This window comes from Hemicordylus capensis, chromosome 1 (genome assembly GCF_027244095.1).
Source record: "Hemicordylus capensis ecotype Gifberg chromosome 1, rHemCap1.1.pri, whole genome shotgun sequence".
NCBI lineage: Eukaryota > Metazoa > Chordata > Lepidosauria > Squamata > Cordylidae > Hemicordylus > Hemicordylus capensis.
Window position 1 is genome coordinate 132,790,028 of NC_069657.1, and position 20,998 is coordinate 132,811,025.

The following is a 20,998-nucleotide window of genomic DNA, read 5'->3' on the forward strand; positions in this document are numbered from 1 at the left end:
ATGGTAGCGCTGTACCCAGTTTTGCAAGGGAAAGTCCTGTTAATTTCAAAGAGACAGGCCTATATAACCAGCCACAAAATTGTAGCCTTATAATGTATTGGGGTATTGATATTTCATTCTGTTCTATGTGCTATGCCCCTTTCTTCACACATCACATTTCTGACCTATAAGATATTTCATAATCAGGTTAAGGGTATCAAATTAAAACCCACAGAATCAAAGGCAGTGTATGTGTGTTTGTTTTCAAATCTTTGGAACATGAGCTCTTCAAGTGAGAAATTTTAATGAAGAGCTTGAACTAGAAATATATAGACATCTCCATATAAAACATTTTGCTATATTAGTAACAAGAGAATTGTCTCCATTGTTCTTCTGTCAATCCAGTCCCAGCTCAGAAACATGCCCTGAGAATGGCCAACACTTCAGTGATGTGTAAAAGAGGACTTGTTCTCCTTCTATGGTGCTATAATGCTCAAGAGTTTGAAAGAAGAAAGCAGAGCTGAAATGATGTGAATAGGTAAGGATTTGAAAAAGAATGTTCAAATCCAATAGCTGATGAATTCTTTGACCACCTAATCAAGAAATGTAATCATATTCATTAAAATGCTTTTTGTACAGTGTCTATCAACTCCAGTCCCTAATCTAATAGTGCTACTTTAACTAAGTGGACTGTTCCCCCACCCCCCAATCCATACATATCTAGAACATTTCAGCTATTCTTCCTCTTTTTTCCACATGCGTTTTGGAATATATATCTACAGAATTTATAAAGTCATTACAGCTTGACTTTCAAACCTAGCACATTCCTAAATGAAAAATAAGAGGATTTGGGGGGCATTCCTGAGACCTGCAGAACAAGGTACTATGCTTCTCTAGTCTTATTTCTGCCCTTCCCTTTTTTTAGTTGTTTTTTTTAAGCTCAAGGAACCTAAACCCCAATCCTCATATACTCAAGGTCTCATTATTCACGGTCACCCGCCCACGGTGTGTCAGAGATGGTTAATACAGGCTCTTAATTTGTTTTGTTTTTTATTCCATTTTATATTTCATGTAATAGTTCTTAATTGTTGTGTGTGTGTGTGTGTGTGTGTGTGTGTGTGTGTGTGTGTGTGTATGCAGTGATATCAATGTTCACTTTTGGGGACTCTTGTATCTGGATTTGAACTGTGTGCTGATCTTTGATTGTAATAAGCTGAATTGAATTGAAATTATTCACAGTTTCATTCCCCACAGAAATTGGTGGGAACAGAACCCCCATGAATAACGGGGGCACCTGTATAGATAAAGGTAGCTGTATTTCCCACCCCCACCTCCATACAGAGAAAGAACAGCAGCTTTTGGGGAGGGGGTTAAATTAGGAAAATGGTGAGGGAAGAAGAGGATTTAAAAATCCCTCCCAGTAGCATCACTTCCTCAACCCAATTTACTACGACCACCTACATATTTTTTTAAAAAATGTGACAGATTCATATTACCAGATCACATTTGTCCCCTAGATTTCAAAGAGAAACACATTCATCCAGAATTTAAGATTCAATCACACTTGTGAAAACTAGCCAAGAAACCACTGTGGGGAAAAATAAAGATGAAACTACTTAAAATAGTATTTTTAAGTACATCTACATCCCACTGATGTTGGCAGAAAATAGAACAGCACATACATAACTCTCACATTGAGATAAATTGGCTTAAGAACGCTTTGTTAATATAAATGGATGAACATCACAGCTTTGCCCCACAGAATCCAAGTTGCTTGAATGCTGTGAATCCTGTGAAACTGCATGTTTGCATACTGCAGCCCACGTTATATCCAGGGCCAGGCCTATTCATCCCACAGGGTCTGATAGGTAACCCCCTCCCACCCATCCACTCATGGCTGTCCTTAGAGAGCCCTGGTGGGGTACGGGCCCCGCTTCCAGTTAATTCTAATGGGGCTTAAAAGAGCGGGACCCGGGGCAGTCTCCCTTCTTGCCATGCCCTAGGGATAGCCCTGCAATCCACTTACAAGCACATGGTTGCAAGTTCAGTAGCTTTCCTAAAGGCTTCCATAAAGTTAGGGTGAGATCTTTAAAAAGTAACAGATCTTGCAAATGGCTCAATTTTTTTCAAATGCCACAGCAGCATTTTTCACAGGCAGTTGCTTATTTATTGAGTTTGTGTTCAGCAGTTCACCCATTAACAAAACTGCTGGGGAAATGTGAATAAAGAATGTCCTATTTACAGAAAATGGCTTTTACATTGGCGAAGGTAACTAGACTGTTATTTTTAATAACTGTTTCTACAGCACGTAGAGTCTCCACCTGGGCAAACGCCAACCAGGTGTCACACAACTAAGTTCTGTAAGCGTGTAAGAAAAAGACCTGAGGGTAGCAAACACGGCCCTTTTGCTTGAGGGCAGGTGTCATGTCAATTTCCCTGGCCGCAGGTCTTTCACCTGCTCATCAGCTAAATAGAAGGCATGCTATAGTGTTCTGGTCTGAGACATCAGTAGCCGGAACGTTTTTTAAAACAAAACAAAACAAAAAGGACTTTGTCCCAGTAGTAAGGGTCACGGGATACTTTTCAAAAATACCAAGTGCCTTTTTAGGAATCGTGAACAATATTGACATTTAGCCTTCAGCTAGGATAGGATGCTTGGGATGTACCATAGTTTAGCCAACAATGTATATTGGTTTTATGCTATGGATCAGCCTCAGGTCATTTCAGCACCGTCTCTTATGTGCCATACAACAGCTCAGAAACTTTCCTATAACAGAAAAGCTTGAAAAAGACTTTCTTAAACTCATTTCCTGCCTTCCATACTCCTAGGATAAAACCTTTTTGGCTCTTTTAAGAGCCACTATCTTATTTTTTGCCTTGCCCATTTCCCAAGAGAAAAAACTGCCTGCTTTGCAAACAGGAACTTGGAGAGGCCTATGTGCCAATGGCTCAGTTCACAGTGCCATCTACTGCTGCTGAATAAATTACACACAGGACAGGAATACTAATTGCTTTTCTTCACTGCACATGCTTTACAATTAGAACCAGTTCACAAAAGCAACCACAGCCTATCATAGAGAAACAGAGAGGGGGAAAGCAGAATGTGAACTGAGAACACATGGATATTACAGACAGCACTGACCAGGGTTCCCCGTAACAGTGATTCCCAAATGTTGAGTACACCTTCCAGTATCCCCAGCTGCAATTGCCTCTGGCTGGATTATGGATTATAGGAATTGTACTCAACAACCCCTGGGAATCCATGTTACTGGGAACATTAGACTTCTGACATGGTTGCATTTTTCCAGATGCCATAATCTCCGGAATAATTGTGGCTGTATAAGAGCTCCCACTTCAGTTGCTTCATATGAGGTTAAATTTAAGACAACCCAGATCTGCTCATATGCAGGTGAAAATGATTGTGTGCACCAGATCTCAGCATGTCTTCAGATGACATATTTGAGAGAAAATTGTTTGGGGGGGGGGGATTTGGTGATGGGACACCTGCCTTCCCTTCCCCAATCAAAAAGAAAAACACAGCCAACAATTCCTAAGACCCCCTTCTCTTAGGGTAAAACTAAATTACTTACTCCCACAGTTTGCCACCTTATATTTGGTTGGTTTGTGTGTGTTTTTTAACAAGGAATATCAGTTGTGTGGGGAGAGCAACCAAATTGGGGGCCCCTGTTTTTGCTCTTTGCTGTGGGATAGAAGTGATCATTAGCATCAAAAGCAGCTTCCAGCTTGGAGAAAAAGAGGAGCGCCACCCCCACCTGGACTGAGATTCAGGGGCAGAGACAAAGGATTAAATCCCCCTCCTCTGTATCACAGTCCTGATCTGAATTTGGCCTCTCCGTGACTATTTACAAAACAAATACCCACATACGAAAAGACCAGACAACATGTTCACTCATCTAGTTGGACACTTAGGCTACAAATCTCTAAAAAGACACCTACACAATCAATGGTTTTATCTATGTATCTCATACTAGTAAATTCAGCTTGCATTCTATAGCATACATTTGTTCCTGGCTGTTCCTAGAAATCCCTTCTCCCACCAAAATTACTAAGGTATATGAAGGGTAAAGTCCCACGTGTGAATGGCTTGTCCCATTTTCAGATGTGTGTCCTTAGTTGCCACCCTAACTCCCCTCTTTCCAACTCTAAGGCTGTTTCATATATGTGAAGCAAAATTTCATTCTCTCTCATCTGTGCCCTGGCTTCCTTTGTGCTGGCATTGTAAGAAATAATTTGTGTCTTGAGTTTTGTCCAATGGACATTAAAATATCACATTTTCAGATTTTCTAGTAGTTAGTTTGAGGAGGACCATCTTAACTATTGGAGGGATATACCTTGTGCTCCCATTTCAATATATGAATTCTCATTTTCAGAATTTTTGGTTAGAATGTCTGAAATATATCTGTGACAAAAGTATAGCCAACAGAGAAATACACTCACCATTTTAATACCTGTGTGAGTCAGTCAGTTCCACGTATCTTAGCCTGTGCACATTATGTGTAGTGTATCCATCTTCCTATCCATCTTCCTATCTGTTTGGGCCTCAGTGACTGACTTATTCCCAGCAATATCAACATGAAGATATATGATGAGTTTCTAGTACTAAATGGGCAGAATCTGGAGAGGCTGTATTATTTTATGCTCCAGGAGTTGTCCCAGACAGCAGGCTTTACCTCGCAGGGTTTTCTGCAAGGCTTTACTACAAGTTCAAAGTTGCCCAATATAACAGATGCAAAAAGTGGATATTTTTACCCTGGATATAAATCAGGTTACACTCTAATGCACAATTTAAAAAAACTGAATTGTGTGTGAAGTGCTCCCTGATAGCTCGCAGGGACTTTGGGGTAAATTTGGCCAATATGTCAACACACACCTCCATTCTGGAGAAGATGCAAACTAAAAGCTAGGTGTGAAAAACTTCCAAGTGATGAGAGCATAGTGGCTGCTGAGGTGGGCTTCACTTTTTAAAAGGCCTCTGGCATTTTCCCTCCCTTTCTCACTGCAGTTCTGGGAAACGCCCAGGGTTTATTGGGAATTATTGTTTTTTCAGGGGCTGTTGCAATGACACCACCCTCTGAAAGAACTACAATTCCCAAGATACCTTGCACTTTCCCCATCTCTACAGGGGGAAGTGGGGGGAAGTGCTGGAGGCCTCTTTAAAAGTGAAGCAGCCACTGCTTCCTTACTGCCAGAAGTAAAAATAAAGTAAAAGCCTGTCCTGATTTTCCATACTACTTTGATCCAGTTCAAAGCAACTTCTTTGAATCAGGCAGATGCAAATCATATTGCTCCCATGTAGCATCAAGCTGAATGAGGAGGCCATCCAAAGCACGGAGGTAGTCCTCAAATCAAACTGATGCTGATTTACATCCCTAATGAATAATTCCTAGTACTACTGCATGCATTTATGTTAGTGGCATTTCTACATGTTTGGCTGCTCTCAGTTGTATTCTGTCAAGGACCAAAAAAAATAAAAATAAAATTGCTCTTACGAAGGAAACTGTACCAAAATGCACACAACAGCAAGTCCTCTACTGAAGCCTCTCCTTCTACTTCAGTTTTGAGAAGTTTCCTTCTCATTTAAGGTCTCTCAGGACTTGTGATGTCTCCCTACCTCCACCCTGTGGTTATTCAGTCATTCAAACTCATTCAAACTTTGGGAACTGGATCCTGCATCCATTCAGCAGCTGGCCAGTTATCGGTTTTAGGATTAAACTGCCCCTATGGCTAAGAACGCATTAGATTGCCTCTACTTCTGGAGGCTTTTCCTTTTCCAGAGATTAAGGAGCTCAACTGTGACATTTCAACACAAATCCTAATAAGGGCAGCAGACTGACAAGCCATCTTAAGAGATGCATACGGAAAGAAATCCCCCATGGCCTCCTATTCATTCCATTTGCTCTCCAGAGAGAAATTAATGCAGACACGACATCTTGTGTTGCTCAGTGTACTGTGATCTACACAAGGTTTACTCATTAGTTCTAGTGCGACATGGGCCAGCACTTATGAAGTGTCTTTACTCTGCTTGCCCAGAGAACATAGGATCATAGGAAGCTGCCATATACTGAGTCAGACCATTGGTCCATCTAGCTCAGTACTGTCTATGCAGACTGGCAGCGGCTTCTCCAAGGTTGAAGGCAGGAATCTCTCTCAGCCCTATCTTGGAGATGCCAGGGAGGGAACTTGGAACGTAGAGAACCAAGTCGCAAATCCCAGGTAGTATTTACAAATAATTTAGGGCAGGAGGAGTTATATTATTCCCCTCTGTGGGCTGCATTAACTGAGGGTCTGGACACCATGTCACCTTAAGTGACGCAGCATGGAAATGCTTGACTAACAAGCGGAAGGTTGCCAGTTCAAATCCCTGCTGGTACTATATCAGGCAGCAGCAATATAGGAAGATGCTGAAAGGCACCATCTCATACTGCATGGGAAGAGGCAATGGTAAACCCCTCCTACCAAAGAAAACCACAGGGCTCTGTGGGTGCCAGGAGTCAAAATCGACTTGAAGGCACACTTTATCTTTACCTGGACACCATGCTGAAGTAAAACTGAAACTAGCTTTTATTTCCTACCTCCAAACTCCTTGACTACTGCCACCTAGTGGCCTTTGTGCTTATACATCTGCCTTTCTGTGGAGGAAAGGTAACTAAACACACAGTATAACAAACATATGAAACAAAAATTTTAGCCTACCTTCCTAGGTAATGGTGATTTATAAGATCATGATGTTCATCTGTGTACCCACCCCTAATAATTTTTGTGTTTACAGTCCAATACAAATCAAATTTACAGTACATGGATGTAGGTATTTTTATTTCAGCCAGTTGCCTTAATATAACATAGCAGTCAGTTATAAAGTATAAACACCACTCCTTTAAAACTCATATATTCACAGCCCAATACAAACCAAACTTATAGTACCCTCTAGGCGGTCCTGTTGATGCTATTTTTCTTGCAATCTGCCATCTTGAAACTAAATGGCGGCCACTCAAAGTATATGCACCATCCCTTTAGAATTCACCTGCCAAAAGTCCAATACATCAGAGGGAGTCCTAGACTGATACCGGGCAGAAGTATTTCTATTGTGATCTGCAGATCAGCACCACCCTTTAGAACGCATATGTTTACACATGGAAACAAATTTGACTTCAGTGCTGAAAGAAGCAAAATGTAGCTCCATGAGAATGACATTTGCACACAGAATACTTTAATATCCTGTGAAAATCAGAGTGGGCTCTTTGAGCCTTCAACTTCATATCAGAGATTAGTCTGCCTAGTTGACATCCAGCTACTAAACACTATCCATCTTGTGGACCTCCAGCTATCAAGCAATCTCAGGCATGCTGGATAGCTCCTCGTGTAGGAAGGAGCCCCCAAATCCTCTTTAGTCTGCCCTGGGTTGTGTGGTCGCCATGCAACCAACTCACACTGTGCTGGGCAGCAGAGTGTGACAGTGACCTGAGCCAGGTGGCTGGGCATGACCTCTGCTTTAGAGATGGGGGGGGTGGGATATGTGGGATGGAAATATGTTAAGTTACATGTTGAAATGTTTCTGCTAATGCATATTTGCATACATATAACTGTTTTATATTCTTGCGTTCTTGTGAGTTCAGTTGCTGTTTGTGCCCTCAAGAACCCACATTAAAAATATTACATGTTTCACAGCGTGTGTGTATTTAGGGGGATGATGCTTACCTTGCAGCAACAGCCGGAGGGTGAGGCAGCTCCAAAATTATCTAGCTGCATCTCTGGCTCCTTTTTCTTGTTTGAAAGAGTGAAATTTGGACCATTCAGAAATATACTGTAGCAAGGTAAGAAGTGTTTATCTATCTCCCCTGCTTCTGAGGGCCCCCTGAAGTGGATAATATTCTCTGCTACCTGCACTCAAGAGGTGTTCACTTGCATTTCTTCTGGCTGCTGACTGAGGCTAGAAGTGTAGAGGAACCTCTGAATTATCGCAAGTGCTCAAATTCAGGGTGCTGGAAATCAAATTCTTCTGGGAGTGTTAGATTAGGTATGAGGTAGTCATGACCGCAGTTCAGAGTTTTTGAAGTGTGTGCTTAAGTTCTCAGCAGGCTGGGCTCTCTCAAGTGGAGGCCACTCCATTGTTAGGTGCCATAGCCATTACATGAAGATTGTGGCTGCAAAAGATAAAGCTGTAAGGGTTTCTTGTGTCTCATGTGTCTCATGTGACTGCCACGCTGTCAAGCTTTCTATACCCTGCAGAAGTCCTAGGGATGCACATGCCAGGCAGTATATAAATAAGATGGGTAGATGAAATTGATCCCATCTGCCCATGTAGAACTAACAGAGTCTGGACACCATATTGAGTAGGGGTGTGCAATTCGGATTTTCGGTGTTTCGGTTCAGATCTGAACTGGAACACCCCTGTTCTGTGCCCGAATTTTGCCCACCCGAATCACCCCCAATTTGGTTCGGATCTGAATTTATCCAAATCTGAATCGATCCAGATTAGAAAAACGGGTCCTGGGGCCAAAAGAGTGGGGTGCGGTGGTAGTGCCCAATGGGTGGAGGCTACCACCCAAATTTCAGGGGGATTGGGCAAAGGGCTGATTTTTGGGGAATTTTTGAAGTTTTAGGGTCTTTGGGGCAGATCGGGGGCAGAAAGTGGGATCTGGGCCAGAAAAGTGGGGTGGGATAGTAGTGCCTAATGGGTGGAGGCTACCACCCCAATTGCAGAGTGATTGGTCAGAGGGCTGATTTTTGGTGAATTTCTGAAGTTTACGCGTTTTTAAGGTTTTCCCCCATTAGGTAGAATAGAGGGTGTATCGCTTCACGTCAGGGGGAAAGGGGTGGCCTAGAGCAGTGTGGGGTTGGTGGTAGTGCTGGGTAGGGGCAAGGAAGCTACCTGAATTTTTTCAAAGGATTTGGGCAGAGGGCTGATTTTTGGTGAATTGTTGAAGTTTACATGTCTTTAAGGTTTAGATTCTATGATAGCAGATGAGAGTGGATTCATTGTGTGTCATTGAAAATCTCATTTGCTATCACAGAATCCACACTCAGAACAGCTCAGAAGCAACCAAACTCCAACAAATGAAATCACCAAAAATCAGCCCTCTGCCTAAATCCTTTGAAAAAATTCAGGTAGCTTCCTTGCCCCTACCCCGCACCACCACCAACCCCACCCCACTCTAGGCCACCCCTTTCCCCCCGACGTGAAGCGATTATACCTAAAGGGGGGAAACCTTAAAAACGCTTAAACTTCAGAAATTCACCAAAAATCAGCCCTCTGCCCAATCCCCCTGGAATTCGGGTGGTAGCCTCCACCCATTGGGCACTACCACCCCACCCCACCCTTCTGCCCCAGATCCCACTTTCTGCCCCCAACCTGCCCCATAGACACTAAAACTCTCAAAAAATCACCAAAAATCAGCCCTCTGCCCAATCACTCTGTAATTGGGGTGGTAGCCTCCACCCATTGGACACTACCACCCCACCCCACTCTTTTGGCCCCAGGACCTTTTCAATTAAAGTGAAAGGAAAGCAATTTCTGCATTGAAATCAATGGAGGCCAAAAGGCGGGAAATTCAAAGAGAAGTCAAACTGAAAACGGAGGAAGAAGAAGACAAGATTGGCACTTTTCTGGGGCTCAAAATGGAGACCCGAAACACCCGAAAAATTCAGACCCAAAACAGGGGTGATTCGTTTCGGGTCCGAAATTTATCGGTGCTCGTCGGGGGTGATTCAGCTCGGCTCCGAATCACCCGAAATTGGTTGTTTCGGGCACAGATCTGTGCCCGAAACGTTTTGCACATCCCTAATATTGAGGACAAAGTGAAACTAACTTTTATTTCTCCCCTTCAAACTCTAGATTCCTTGTACAGTGAGTTCAGACTTGGCGCAGGGCCTCGGTTGAAACCAAGCTCTGCACAATCTCCCTCCGCCCAGGAGTACTCACTCCCCACTCCCATCCCCATGAGAAAGTCTACTACCTGTCTAAGTAATGATAAGCCTAGATTGGTCATGACATCTGAATCCATCAGCTTATTCTTAGGTACTTTCTTCAGAGAACCCAATATCTGAAACTAATTTCAACCCTCAGGTTCAGATCTCGGGTTCTCTGAAGAAATAAACTGAGATTGGTGGGTTTGGACTTCACAACAAACCTCATTTTATTCAAACTTAGGAAGGAAGCAGACACTCAGCAGAGATGGGAGGGCTGAGGGATGTTATGCAGAGCTCAGTTTCCAGCCAAGGTTCTGCGCTATGTGTGAACCCACCCACTGTCACCTAGTGGTCCTAGTGCTTATTCAGTTAACATCACAATGCACAAAGAAGAGTCAGTACTACAAGTGTGAAATGAATAAGTATCCACTAACACCTGGGGTAGGGAAGCAAGCAACTTTTACTTATGACCAATGAAATGGCCATCATTATGATGGGCAAAGTATGTATGAAAGATTGTCTGAGCATTGCAGGGACCCCTTGAAAAGGTATATTGCATGTCTCTGCACTTGGCTTGCAAAGACATATTGCACATACTGATATGGAAGTTGTGTGGGATCTCTGCCAAATGAAGGCTGCACCAGTATTAAACTTAGATGGAAGATTTTTGCCTTCACTGTAGCAGTCTTGAGGAGCAATGCTTTCCTTTTCCCTGTTAGACATGAATGGGAACCATTCACTTGCATGGGAGAAAATAAAGGGGTGCCCCCAGGCACCCTACTTTATACAAAAGTCTAAACCTACTTTCTACTCACACTGATTGAAACCACTGAGATCCCATCTTTGTAGTTCTCCTCATCATGGGTTCTGTTTCTTTGTCACATTGTAGCTTAATGGAGTGTTGGGAATTGGCTTTCAAACAGGAACAATTTGGATAATACTTCCCCCACCCACAACTGGCCTTTGTGATTACAAAGAGGGAAGTGCCAAGAGTACACACATTTTTGTTGCACACCCTGATTCCTGACAATCTCCTGCTGTATTATTTTATTGCATGAGGAGAGGGGTACATCTGAATTCAATAAAGGAAAACACTTGGAGGTTTTCAGGATTTGCGTGCTCTCAACACATCCCCATTTTTAATCATGTGGGTTGGTTGGAGTGGGGGTGGGGTAAGTATAATTTGAAACAGCGCACAGACAAACAGCCAGCAGTCCAGACGTAAACCTAAGTATCCAGAAAGAAATGTCTACTGCTTTATCTTTGCAACCTTTTTCTTAGCCGATATCAGCTGAAAGTTTGTGACTTTATTCACAAAAACTAACATCTTTTCTCACATTCAGCAATCCATTATCTAATGGTGCTGTATGACAGTGTCTAGAAGCTATCAGTCATGTTCCTTGAGTCCCATTATTAAAGCTGCTATACTGTTATTTTGGGGAAGGAGAAAAACAGCAGTGTCAGATCTTATATGTTTAGAACCGAAACATTTTGTGTGGTTTAAAATTTGAAAATTGACATCGTTAATGTGTTATTGTAATGAAAAACTATTTTCTTGAAAATCAAACAATTTTAAAGAGAGGATAGATTGATACAGAGCTTTTTAACAAGAGCAACCAGACACAAAATGTGCAGTTCCAAAATTAATGTAAGTTCTAAAAGAACATTTGTACAGTTCAAAAATTCAAGTAATGAAAAAGTTGCATTACGTTAGTCCAGGCCTGCACAGCATATGGCCTGGGGGCTGTATCCGGCTCACAGGGACTTTTTTTCCCCCTGGCCCGCAGGTAGAAATATCCTGTAGCAGCAGGAGCTATGAAAAGCTCTTGGCTTATTCCATGAACAAGCAGTAGTGGCTCAATGCAGTAGGGTACTTGAAACCAGATGAGACGCATGTGGCAGCAATAGACCGATGAGCCAGTTGTTGCTGCCTGAGCAGCCGCAAAGGCAATGGATATTTTGAGTGTGCTAGAAGAGCAGCAGCAGAATCAGGTGGGTGCAGGCAAAGCAGACCCCAGGAAGGTAGAGGGTCACTCTTTGGGTCAGTTCCCTCTTCTCTGAGGGAGGCCATACTCTCCAGAAACTGCCTGACAACGCCATCCTAGGCACATTTACTTGGAAATGCATCCCATGGTGTACCCAGTGAGGCTTACTTCCAAGTAAGCCTGCCTTACTCCCAAGGAAACATGTAGCCTGAAAGCAACAGGGATTTAGGGAGAGGAAAGAACTTGGCATTTGTTTGGGCCTGACATGCCCTCCGGGTCCCCCACTGACTGCGCAGGAGCAGTCTGCTCAGTCAGTGACCACTATCCTTGGTTAAAATTTGTGGGTCCCGTGGCAGGGGGAAAGATCCACAAGTAGCTAATAACTGCTTTAATTAACACTGTTAATTAACTTCAATATAATTCATGCACTTAAAATTTACCTTGGCCCCTGCACACCCAGTCATGTTCAGATCCAGCCCGCCGAAGTATTTGCACTGTGCACCTCCGTGTTAGATGATGTAAGAAGTGGTTGATGATAATGGAAAAAGGAAAGTGAGTGTAGTCCAGGCTCCTCTAGTACCCAAACCCAGATCAAGTCTACCCATTTCTCCTCCCTCTGCCAGAGACGCTTTCTGCAGACTCCACTGCTACTCTCCAGAGAGTCTACACCAATGAATATAACGTCCAGAGAGTCTGCACCAATGAATATAACATCCAGTGCTATCAGATTTTTAGTCCTGAATATTTTGTCCCACTTGAGCCCCATTCAGATGTTATTTTGAAAAAGTGATATATGAGTACCCCCATCCAAAAGTGCTCCAGAAACCCCAGCTTCCCCATCATACATATGCCTATCTGCGCTCTTCATGGTTACCGTGGTATTCAGTTGTTCTATTTTGGTTTTTGACCAGCAATACAAAAAAGACAGTTTAAAAAAACTCTAAACATTAATAACAGTTCATCCTAAGGTATAATAATTGGATTAAGTATTACAGTCTGTCTGATTCTATTAGCCACAACACACAAAATCTGGCTACACTATATGTAACGTCAGAATCATGGTCAGCAAGAAGCAAGCAAAAACAAACAAAAACCTTCATCTGAATGGCCTGGAAAATTTCTTAGTAAAGGAACTATAAAAGAAGAACAAGAATCTCAATAAAAAGTACAGTATAATAAAACATGAGCTATAGACTCAACTGCTCCATCTCCACGGAGGGATACCTGTTCCTCATAAGGAATCCACTTTAACCTACCCTCCGGAACTGCTGACGGGAGAGCATTAAACATGCCAACAAGAACATCCTTTATACTTAGGCACTGTTAATGTGTGAGGGTTTGGAGTTATATATTTGGCTCCAAAACCCATTTGTAACAAAATTTAGATCATTTTGGCATGTGATGAGGCTCTTCTCATGATCGGTGAGACAAGCCTGGCGAGGGTTTGCAAGGAGAGCGTGCTAAGCTGCTCTCCCCGCAGACAAGCAGCAAGTCCTGCCTGGACAGCTGCTGCGGCCACCCACATGACAACCGGCTCCATCGCAGAGCCGGCGGGGGCTGGGGAGTTCGGGGGCCACATGGCCCCTGGTAATTCCAGCATGCTCTGTGCGAGCATGCAGGGCATGCTGGATAGACCTCCGAGCAGGGAGGCTGCATTTCACCCTCCCGGTCGGGGGTCTCCTCGTGAGTTGCCCTGTGGCTTACAAGCGGCTAGCCTGCCCCTTAGCCCAGGTTAGCAGAGCGAGCGCTCCGCTAACCAGGGTTAATGGATTGTGAGTTGCTGTGGCGCTGAGCCATGCCGCAGCAACTCACAATCCATTAACCCTGGTTAGCGGAGCGCTCGCTCTGCTAACCTGGGCTAAGGGGCAGGCTACTCAAGCAGGCTAGCCACTTGTAAGCCACAGGGCTCACTTGCGAGCCTGGTGGTTTACACGAGCAGCAAAAATCGGGCTAGGCTCTCCTAGCCCAATTTTTGCTGCTCATGGGAATAGCCTCGATATCTAGGAGCCTTTGTTTGAGGCCTAATTTGACACGTTCATGGCCCCACGCTATCAATAGCTCAGGAGATAATCAAAGTGAATAGAATTTCTTTGTGATTAGTAATTTCCATCATGATTGAAAGTCATCCTTCAGTATAAAGGGTGCCAAACCCTTAGGGAGAAAAATAAGCTTTAACCATAAATTATACATTGCTAGCCAGACTCAGGTTTCCACTAGGGATGTGCACAAAACCAGTTTGCCCGGTTTGGTTCAAATTTGAACCAGGTTCGAACCAGGAGGGGGAGGTTCGGTTTTGGTTTTGCTCAAACCTCCCCCTGGTTCGATTTGAATTCAAACTGGTTTGAACTGGTTAGAACCTCCAAAAGTGAGTGGGGTGGTAGCTGGCACCCATGGGTACTTACCACCCAAACCAAATGTAAGTGCTAAACCTCAAAGCAATCAGACATTCACACTATTTTTAATGAGTTTTGAAATTTACTTTTATTTTTTCTCACAGGGTATAATGGGGCTTGAAGCAGCCCATTATTCCCTATTATGGAGCACCCATGGGTTCCAACAACCACCCAAACCCCAAAGCAATCGGACACTCCTACGATATTTTATGAATATTTGAAATATTTTTAATTATTTTTCTCATAGGGTATAATGGGACCTGAACCAGCCCATTATCCCTATTGTGGAGCACCTAGGGGCACAAAGGTGGGGTGCGTGGTAGGCACCCAGGGGTGCCTACCACCCACAAAACTCCAAGGCAATCGGATATTCCTCTGATTATTGGTGAATTTTTAAAGTATTTTTGAATTCCTCATAGGGAATAATGAGGATTGCAGCAAATGTATAGCTTCACATCAGGGGGAAAGGGGTGTCGTACAGCAGAGTGTGGTGGGTGGTAGTTCCCAAGGTGGGCAAGGAAGCTATCAGAATTATTTGAAAGGAATTGGGCAAAAGGCTGATTTTTAAGTGATTTTTGAAGTTCACGGGTCTGTAAGGTTTTTCTCCATAAAGAAGCATGGCGGTGTCAGCAAATGAATAATTTCACATCGGGGGCAAAGGGGTGGCCTAGAGCAGAGTGTGGTGGGTGGTAGTGCCCAATGTGGGGAAGGAAGCTATCAGAATTATTTGAAAGGAATCGGGCAAAGGGCTGATTTTTAAGTGGTTTTTGAAGTTTAGGTGTCTTTAAACTTAGCAAATGAGAGTGGATTCATTGTTTGTCATTTAAAATCTAATATGCTACCAAGGAATCTACACTCAGAACACCTCAGAAACAACAAAATCCAGTACCCCATGGGTTAGCAACCCATGGGGGTGGTTGGCACCTTGTGGCTCTGGGCCACCCCAGCAGCCCCCAAGTGCAGTTATGGGGCTGCTGGAACCCCCATTCTTCCCTATGGAGAAAAACCTTAAAGCCACTTGTGGGGTGCCGGGGTGCCCAGAGTGAGTGGTGATCTAATGCACAGAGGGTGCACTTTGCCAACGAAGATCTTAGTTTGGACTCTCTTTAAGATGCTTTGACTTTCTCACCAACTGTTCCTAGAGCTCCCTATCATTACTCTGTCCAGGTCTGCTTCAGTTGTCTGCAGTAGGGATGTGCGGACCGGTCCGGCAGTCCGGAGGTTCGGGATCGAACCGACTTCCACTCCCCGCCAGTTCCGAACCTCCGGACAGTTCACGGATTTTTTTTTTAAAAATGAATATAGAAAAGTACCTTTAGCTCCTTTGGTGGGCTTCCTATATGCCATCGGGGGTGTGTGTGTGCGAGGGTTCCCCTACCCCCCCCCGCTGGCCTCTAAAATAATTGCCATGGCCCAGGAACCTGATAATTTTTGGCCCGTTAGGGCCTCTGTAGTAAGTGGCAGCGGCCATTTTGGCCACCGCCGCATGTGTGTAAATGGCCTCTGTGAGGCCTGGCATGGCCCACGGCCTCACAGAGGTCATTTGCACATGCAAAAAACAAAATGGCCACCGTGCAAGCGCAAAAGACCTCTGCAAGGCCATGGGCCATGCCAGACCTCACAGAGGCCATTTACACACGTGTGGCGGTGGCCAAAATGGCCACTGCCAGTTACTACAGAGGCCCTAACGGGCCAAAAATTATCAGATTCCTGTGCTGTGGAGGTTATTTTAGAGGCCGGTGGAGTTAGGGGAACCCTCACGGACCCCGCCCCCATGGCATATAGGAAGCCCCCCCGAAGGGGCTAAAGGAACTTTTTATATTCATTTAATATATTTTTTTAAAAAATCCTCAAACTGTCTGGACCCAGACCAGACCAGGCAGGGGAGTTCGATGGGGGCCAGACCAGACTTGGCCAGTCTGGTTTGAGTGTGGTCTGGACTCAAATCGAACTGGGCCAGCCGGTTCCGTGCACACCCCTAGTCTGCAGTCCACAGACTGAGAATAAATACATACTGTACTTCTTTTATTTCAGATACATTTAACCTACACACTTCTCTGCAGACTTGAAGTCTCCCTGGATACAGATAATAAAAAACCTATAAATCCCATGCAGCTCTGAAATGTACACGCTCTGAAATGTACACACGTACAGATATGCACAACGATTAATTGGTTCCGCATAATGGAACCAATCCCATGATACCATATATCTCAACAAGGCAATTGGACCTGCTAAATTCTGATGGAAATTTGAAGATTGTAGGGCGGAGGGGGGGGAATTCCTTGGTTCCTGCAGATTTCTCCAGGGGAATTCAAAGAAACACTAATTTATAAAAACAAACAAGGGCTAGGAACATAAAGTGGATTGCTCTCTGGAAGGAAAATGCATAATTGTCAAGCATGAAATTGTCAGTATGATATTATAGAAAGGCATTTGGAGAAAATACCTATGTTAAATGGCAAATCTGTATGATTTCAGTGGCAGTCCTACTACCCTACACACACACACACACACACACACACACACACACATCTTGAAACTAAAAGGCTAAGGCAGGCAGGTTATAAATCCCCTAAAACTAACTATCTCTCTCTCTCTCTCTCTCTCTCTCTCTTTCTCTCATCTTTATAAAGGTAACTTTGTATAGCCAAGTCTGCATGTTGTCTGTTTCCCGGGTCCCCTCCCACAATACAAGCAAAGGTGGCAGATATGAAAAGGCTGCCAGTCGTCCACTCTCTGTATCTTTCCTTTTCAGCCTCTGCCATTACTCCCTTCCAACCAGGCTCCTTTTTCTGCTGGCTGCCAATTTCCCATGAACAGTTTTTGTGCTTGGTTTTTCTGACCATACTCTGAAAATGTTAATTTGAAAAACACCACTGACTATCACAGGGTAAAACCTTTTGGCATAATCCAAGTTATCTAAGAAAGCGCCTTCTTTTACATGATCCCCACCACACCTTAAGATCATCTGAGGTCCGTCTCCAGTTGCCCCCGGTTCGTCTGGTGGCGACGCAGAGGCGTGCCTTCTCTGTAGCTGCTCCTGGGCTATGGAATGCACTCCCGGCAGAAATTCGTAATTTGATATCATTGCCGTCTTTCAGGAGAGCCCTTAAAACCTACCTATTTGGCCTGGCCTTCTAGGGTTTTCAATGATTAACTGTTTTAAATTGCTGCCCTGATTTTCAAGGCTTTTAGCTGTTTTATTGGTTTTATTGTGTTTTAATAGTTTTTAATTGTTAATTTGTTTTAATTGTTTTTATCATGCTGTGAACCGCCCTGAGCCATTTTGGAAGGGCGGTATATAAATCTAATAAATGAATGAATGAATGAATAAATAAATAAATAAATAAATAATAGTCAGTTGTTAAAAGCTTTGTTTTGATGAACAATCTTGGCCCAACAAAGGTCCTTGGCTTGCCGCTTAATTGCTATAACTGGAACAAAGCTCCCATTCCATTGCCTCTCAGGTCTCTGAATTTCACAACTTCACAACCTCACTCTCACAGTTCAGAAGTTTAAGAACTCTTCCTGTGGGCACATTTTTCTGACCCTTCTAGATTCACACAAGAATAATCAATTAGGGAGTCCAACTCTGGAAAAGGAACAGAGTTAGCAGCCTACAGCTTGGATAGTTTCTAGAGGTAATGAGAGTACAGAGATCTTACGATGTTTCAGGTAAACAGGGATATCTTTTCAGGATTTGAGTAGGGAAGGCAAAGAGATTCTCAGCAAGCAAGGTAAAAGCCTGCTCTCAGACATATTCAACATTAAATTGCACAAATGCAGTGTATGGTAAATCAATCTGATGTGGTTTTGCATTGCGTAACCACTGTAGCAAAATCATCATCAAAGGGGTCAAGCAATCACCTCTTTTTGAAAAAGCTACGGGATTAGTTGTACATGAAGGAGTTCCTCTTCCCTAAATATCACCTTGAGGCAACCAAAAGTAGACATATTAAATGAGAGGAGGGAGAAGCAGCTCTGCTTAATTGGAGCTGTTTTAGCAAAAAAGACTGCTTCTTCACTGAGCACAGATAGCTTTGTGGCACTACATGTGGGGCTTGGTAAACATGAACATTTTAATTATTATTTACTACACTTGTCTTTATCAATGGTAAAACAGACAACGCTTATAAAACACACACACACCATAAAACCAGAACATATTATATGGCTGACCAGGAGCATATTTCAGATACTGCTAGATTTTTAAACACTCGGAATTCCAAATGTTTCTTGTTAAACTACATAAATCCAGTTATGTTTGCACTAATAAAAGTAGGAGTGTGAACATTCTTACTCATTTCAGGTGCACTCCAAACCTCAATTGTATAGTAGCACCGTGAATTTTCTTGTATGCTCTCTTAACCTCAGTTGTGTAGTAGCATCATTAATAATTTTTCTGTATGTTCTCTTAAACTACTCCTGGGAAATAGATAACTTGTATCTCCTGCACCCTAATGACTAAGATTTTGAGAAAACAAGAATGCAAGGAAGAGAATCAGCCTCTAGCTTTCATTTTCAGGAAGCTCATGCTTAGCATTTCCATTGTGAAATACTTCAAGAAATGGTTTGCAATCTTCCTATTTAAGTACATGCACATTACAAGAAATAATTCCCTTTTAAAATATATGCATTTGCTACAGTGTCGAGTAAATGAAAAAAGCACAGAAAGAATGTCTTTTGAGGCTCTCGCTGCACATCATTTTTAAGGAAGTCTATTCATGCCACCCCCTTGGTTTTCTTCTGCATATACATTTTGGCTGATTGGCTGGCTGAGCCATAAACTCAGATGGAGCAAAGCCTGAAGTGGACAACTTAAAGGAGCAAAAGAGCCACAGTCCCCAACATTTCAGGGAACTTTGGGATAAGCTGGGATAATTACCAAGGTACATTAAGAGCCCAGCAGTGTGAGAGAATCAAGAGCTAGAAAACAGATTGGTCTGGTTTATATTTTCTATCAGATTATCTAGGGCTTAAAATAAGTTGTATTGCAGAATTTACCTTAGGAATTGAACCAATGCTAAATACACATATCCTTGGTCAAGAATAGGAAAGAGGGCATTTTGAGAAGGTGTGGGTTAGTGGGTCAAGCCATCCCTGATCTTAAGTCTCTGACAACATATGTCCAGCTCCCCTTCCTTCCTCTCCCTTCACACAGCTGGGTGTTGTTGTTTTTAACCCAACTCATTCTTTAACCTTCTTTCCAGATTGCTCAGCACGCCCTTTCCTGGCAAGAGGAGGGGAAAGAAAGGGGAACCTGGGCTGGCAAATGGGATGAGCCTGCAGAACTGGCCCAGCCACTGCCAGCTGCAGACTCCCTCCACTTTCTGAATAACTGATGAGAGCTGATGCTTTCCTGGCACAGAAGTTACTACCTAAGAAATGATATATGGCTGCACTTGCTAAAGTAAACCTCACTCTCCACATGCTGGCCCATCTGTACAAAAGCAAATATGCCACATAAATGAGTTATCAAATTAAGCCATGCTTCCTCTGGCCAGAATGCATGAATACAAAACTGAAGGAACAGCAAGGCAATTCCAGTTGCATCTTCAAAATGCAACTGGAAGCTCTTCCAAGATAAGAGTTGATCAGGAGTACTCAGGATTTTCCATTAACCAAACCTTCCCAGAAAACATAACATGAGCTGCTTCAAATGGAATTAAAATTCCTTTCGGTTCTGAATTTTAAGGCACTATATACCCACAGGAGTATAGTCATGTAACAGCATATCACATGGCTGGAAGTTACTTATCTAAATGGGCAATAAACATCTTGCTCAGTTCATCTATATTGCTCTGAAACAAAGTCTTGCCTCACTGCAGAAATAGCCTGCTAACCTACTTTATTCCATCTGCAGTATCACTGATATTAATGACACTGTCAGGCATAGGTGGACATCTCATCACGTGAACTCCTATGCTATACATATTGATTCCGGTAATTCCAGGTCACAGAACAACCATATTCATTAGCCCAATGCTTCATACAAAGAATCACCTTTAAAACAAAGAATCCTGATACAGTTGAACTCTGGTTTGAGCTCAGCTTAATGATCCCACAGAGCAATTAACCACAAACTTAAGTTGAGACGGAAGTTTTTAGAAGAACAAGGACAGATAATGAGTTTCCACAAAAGTAAAGAGATAATATCTGTACATGCATTAATTTTAACAAGATTGATGAAAGACATATATGATGACATCTATATTTTCTTGATTCCAGAACAACTCATCAAGCAACTTGGGTAGCAAAGTTCAGACTGAGAGTCATTTCACACATTATGCAATATTAAATGATAAACTGAGGTAGCAGAATTGTGGACTGTACCACTTCAGACTGAAGGTGGGGCTTGCATATTTTTGAATGCTCCCTCCAAGTCAAGCTCCCTGCAATAGTAACTTAGCACAGCAGAGAGAGGGGGTTATGCTAAACCTTTCTTCCTGATGTGTTAGTTTATCACATGGAGAATTTTTTGGAATATTTTTTTCCTTTTTGACATGGCGAAACTTTCAGTTTGGAACCCTACCTTCAGTCTGAAGTGGTGCAGTCCAGAGTTCTGCCACCTCAATCTGCCATTTTATTTTGCATAATGTGTAGAATGGCTCTCTGTGTTCCATTTTCCATTTTCACAACAACTCATTGCTCAAAGCTTAAGAAGAATAGCAATTGATCTTTAGACCTCTTGGACCAATGAGGTAAAAATTT

General features: G+C 43.0%; 1 protein-coding gene across 6 annotated transcripts in view; it reads right to left on the reverse strand.

The window, feature by feature from the left end:
* The window catches only part of TSPAN4 (tetraspanin 4), a 923,335-nt gene that overhangs the window by 348,090 nt on the left and 554,247 nt on the right, over positions 1-20,998 (reverse strand). The window lies entirely within an intron of this gene.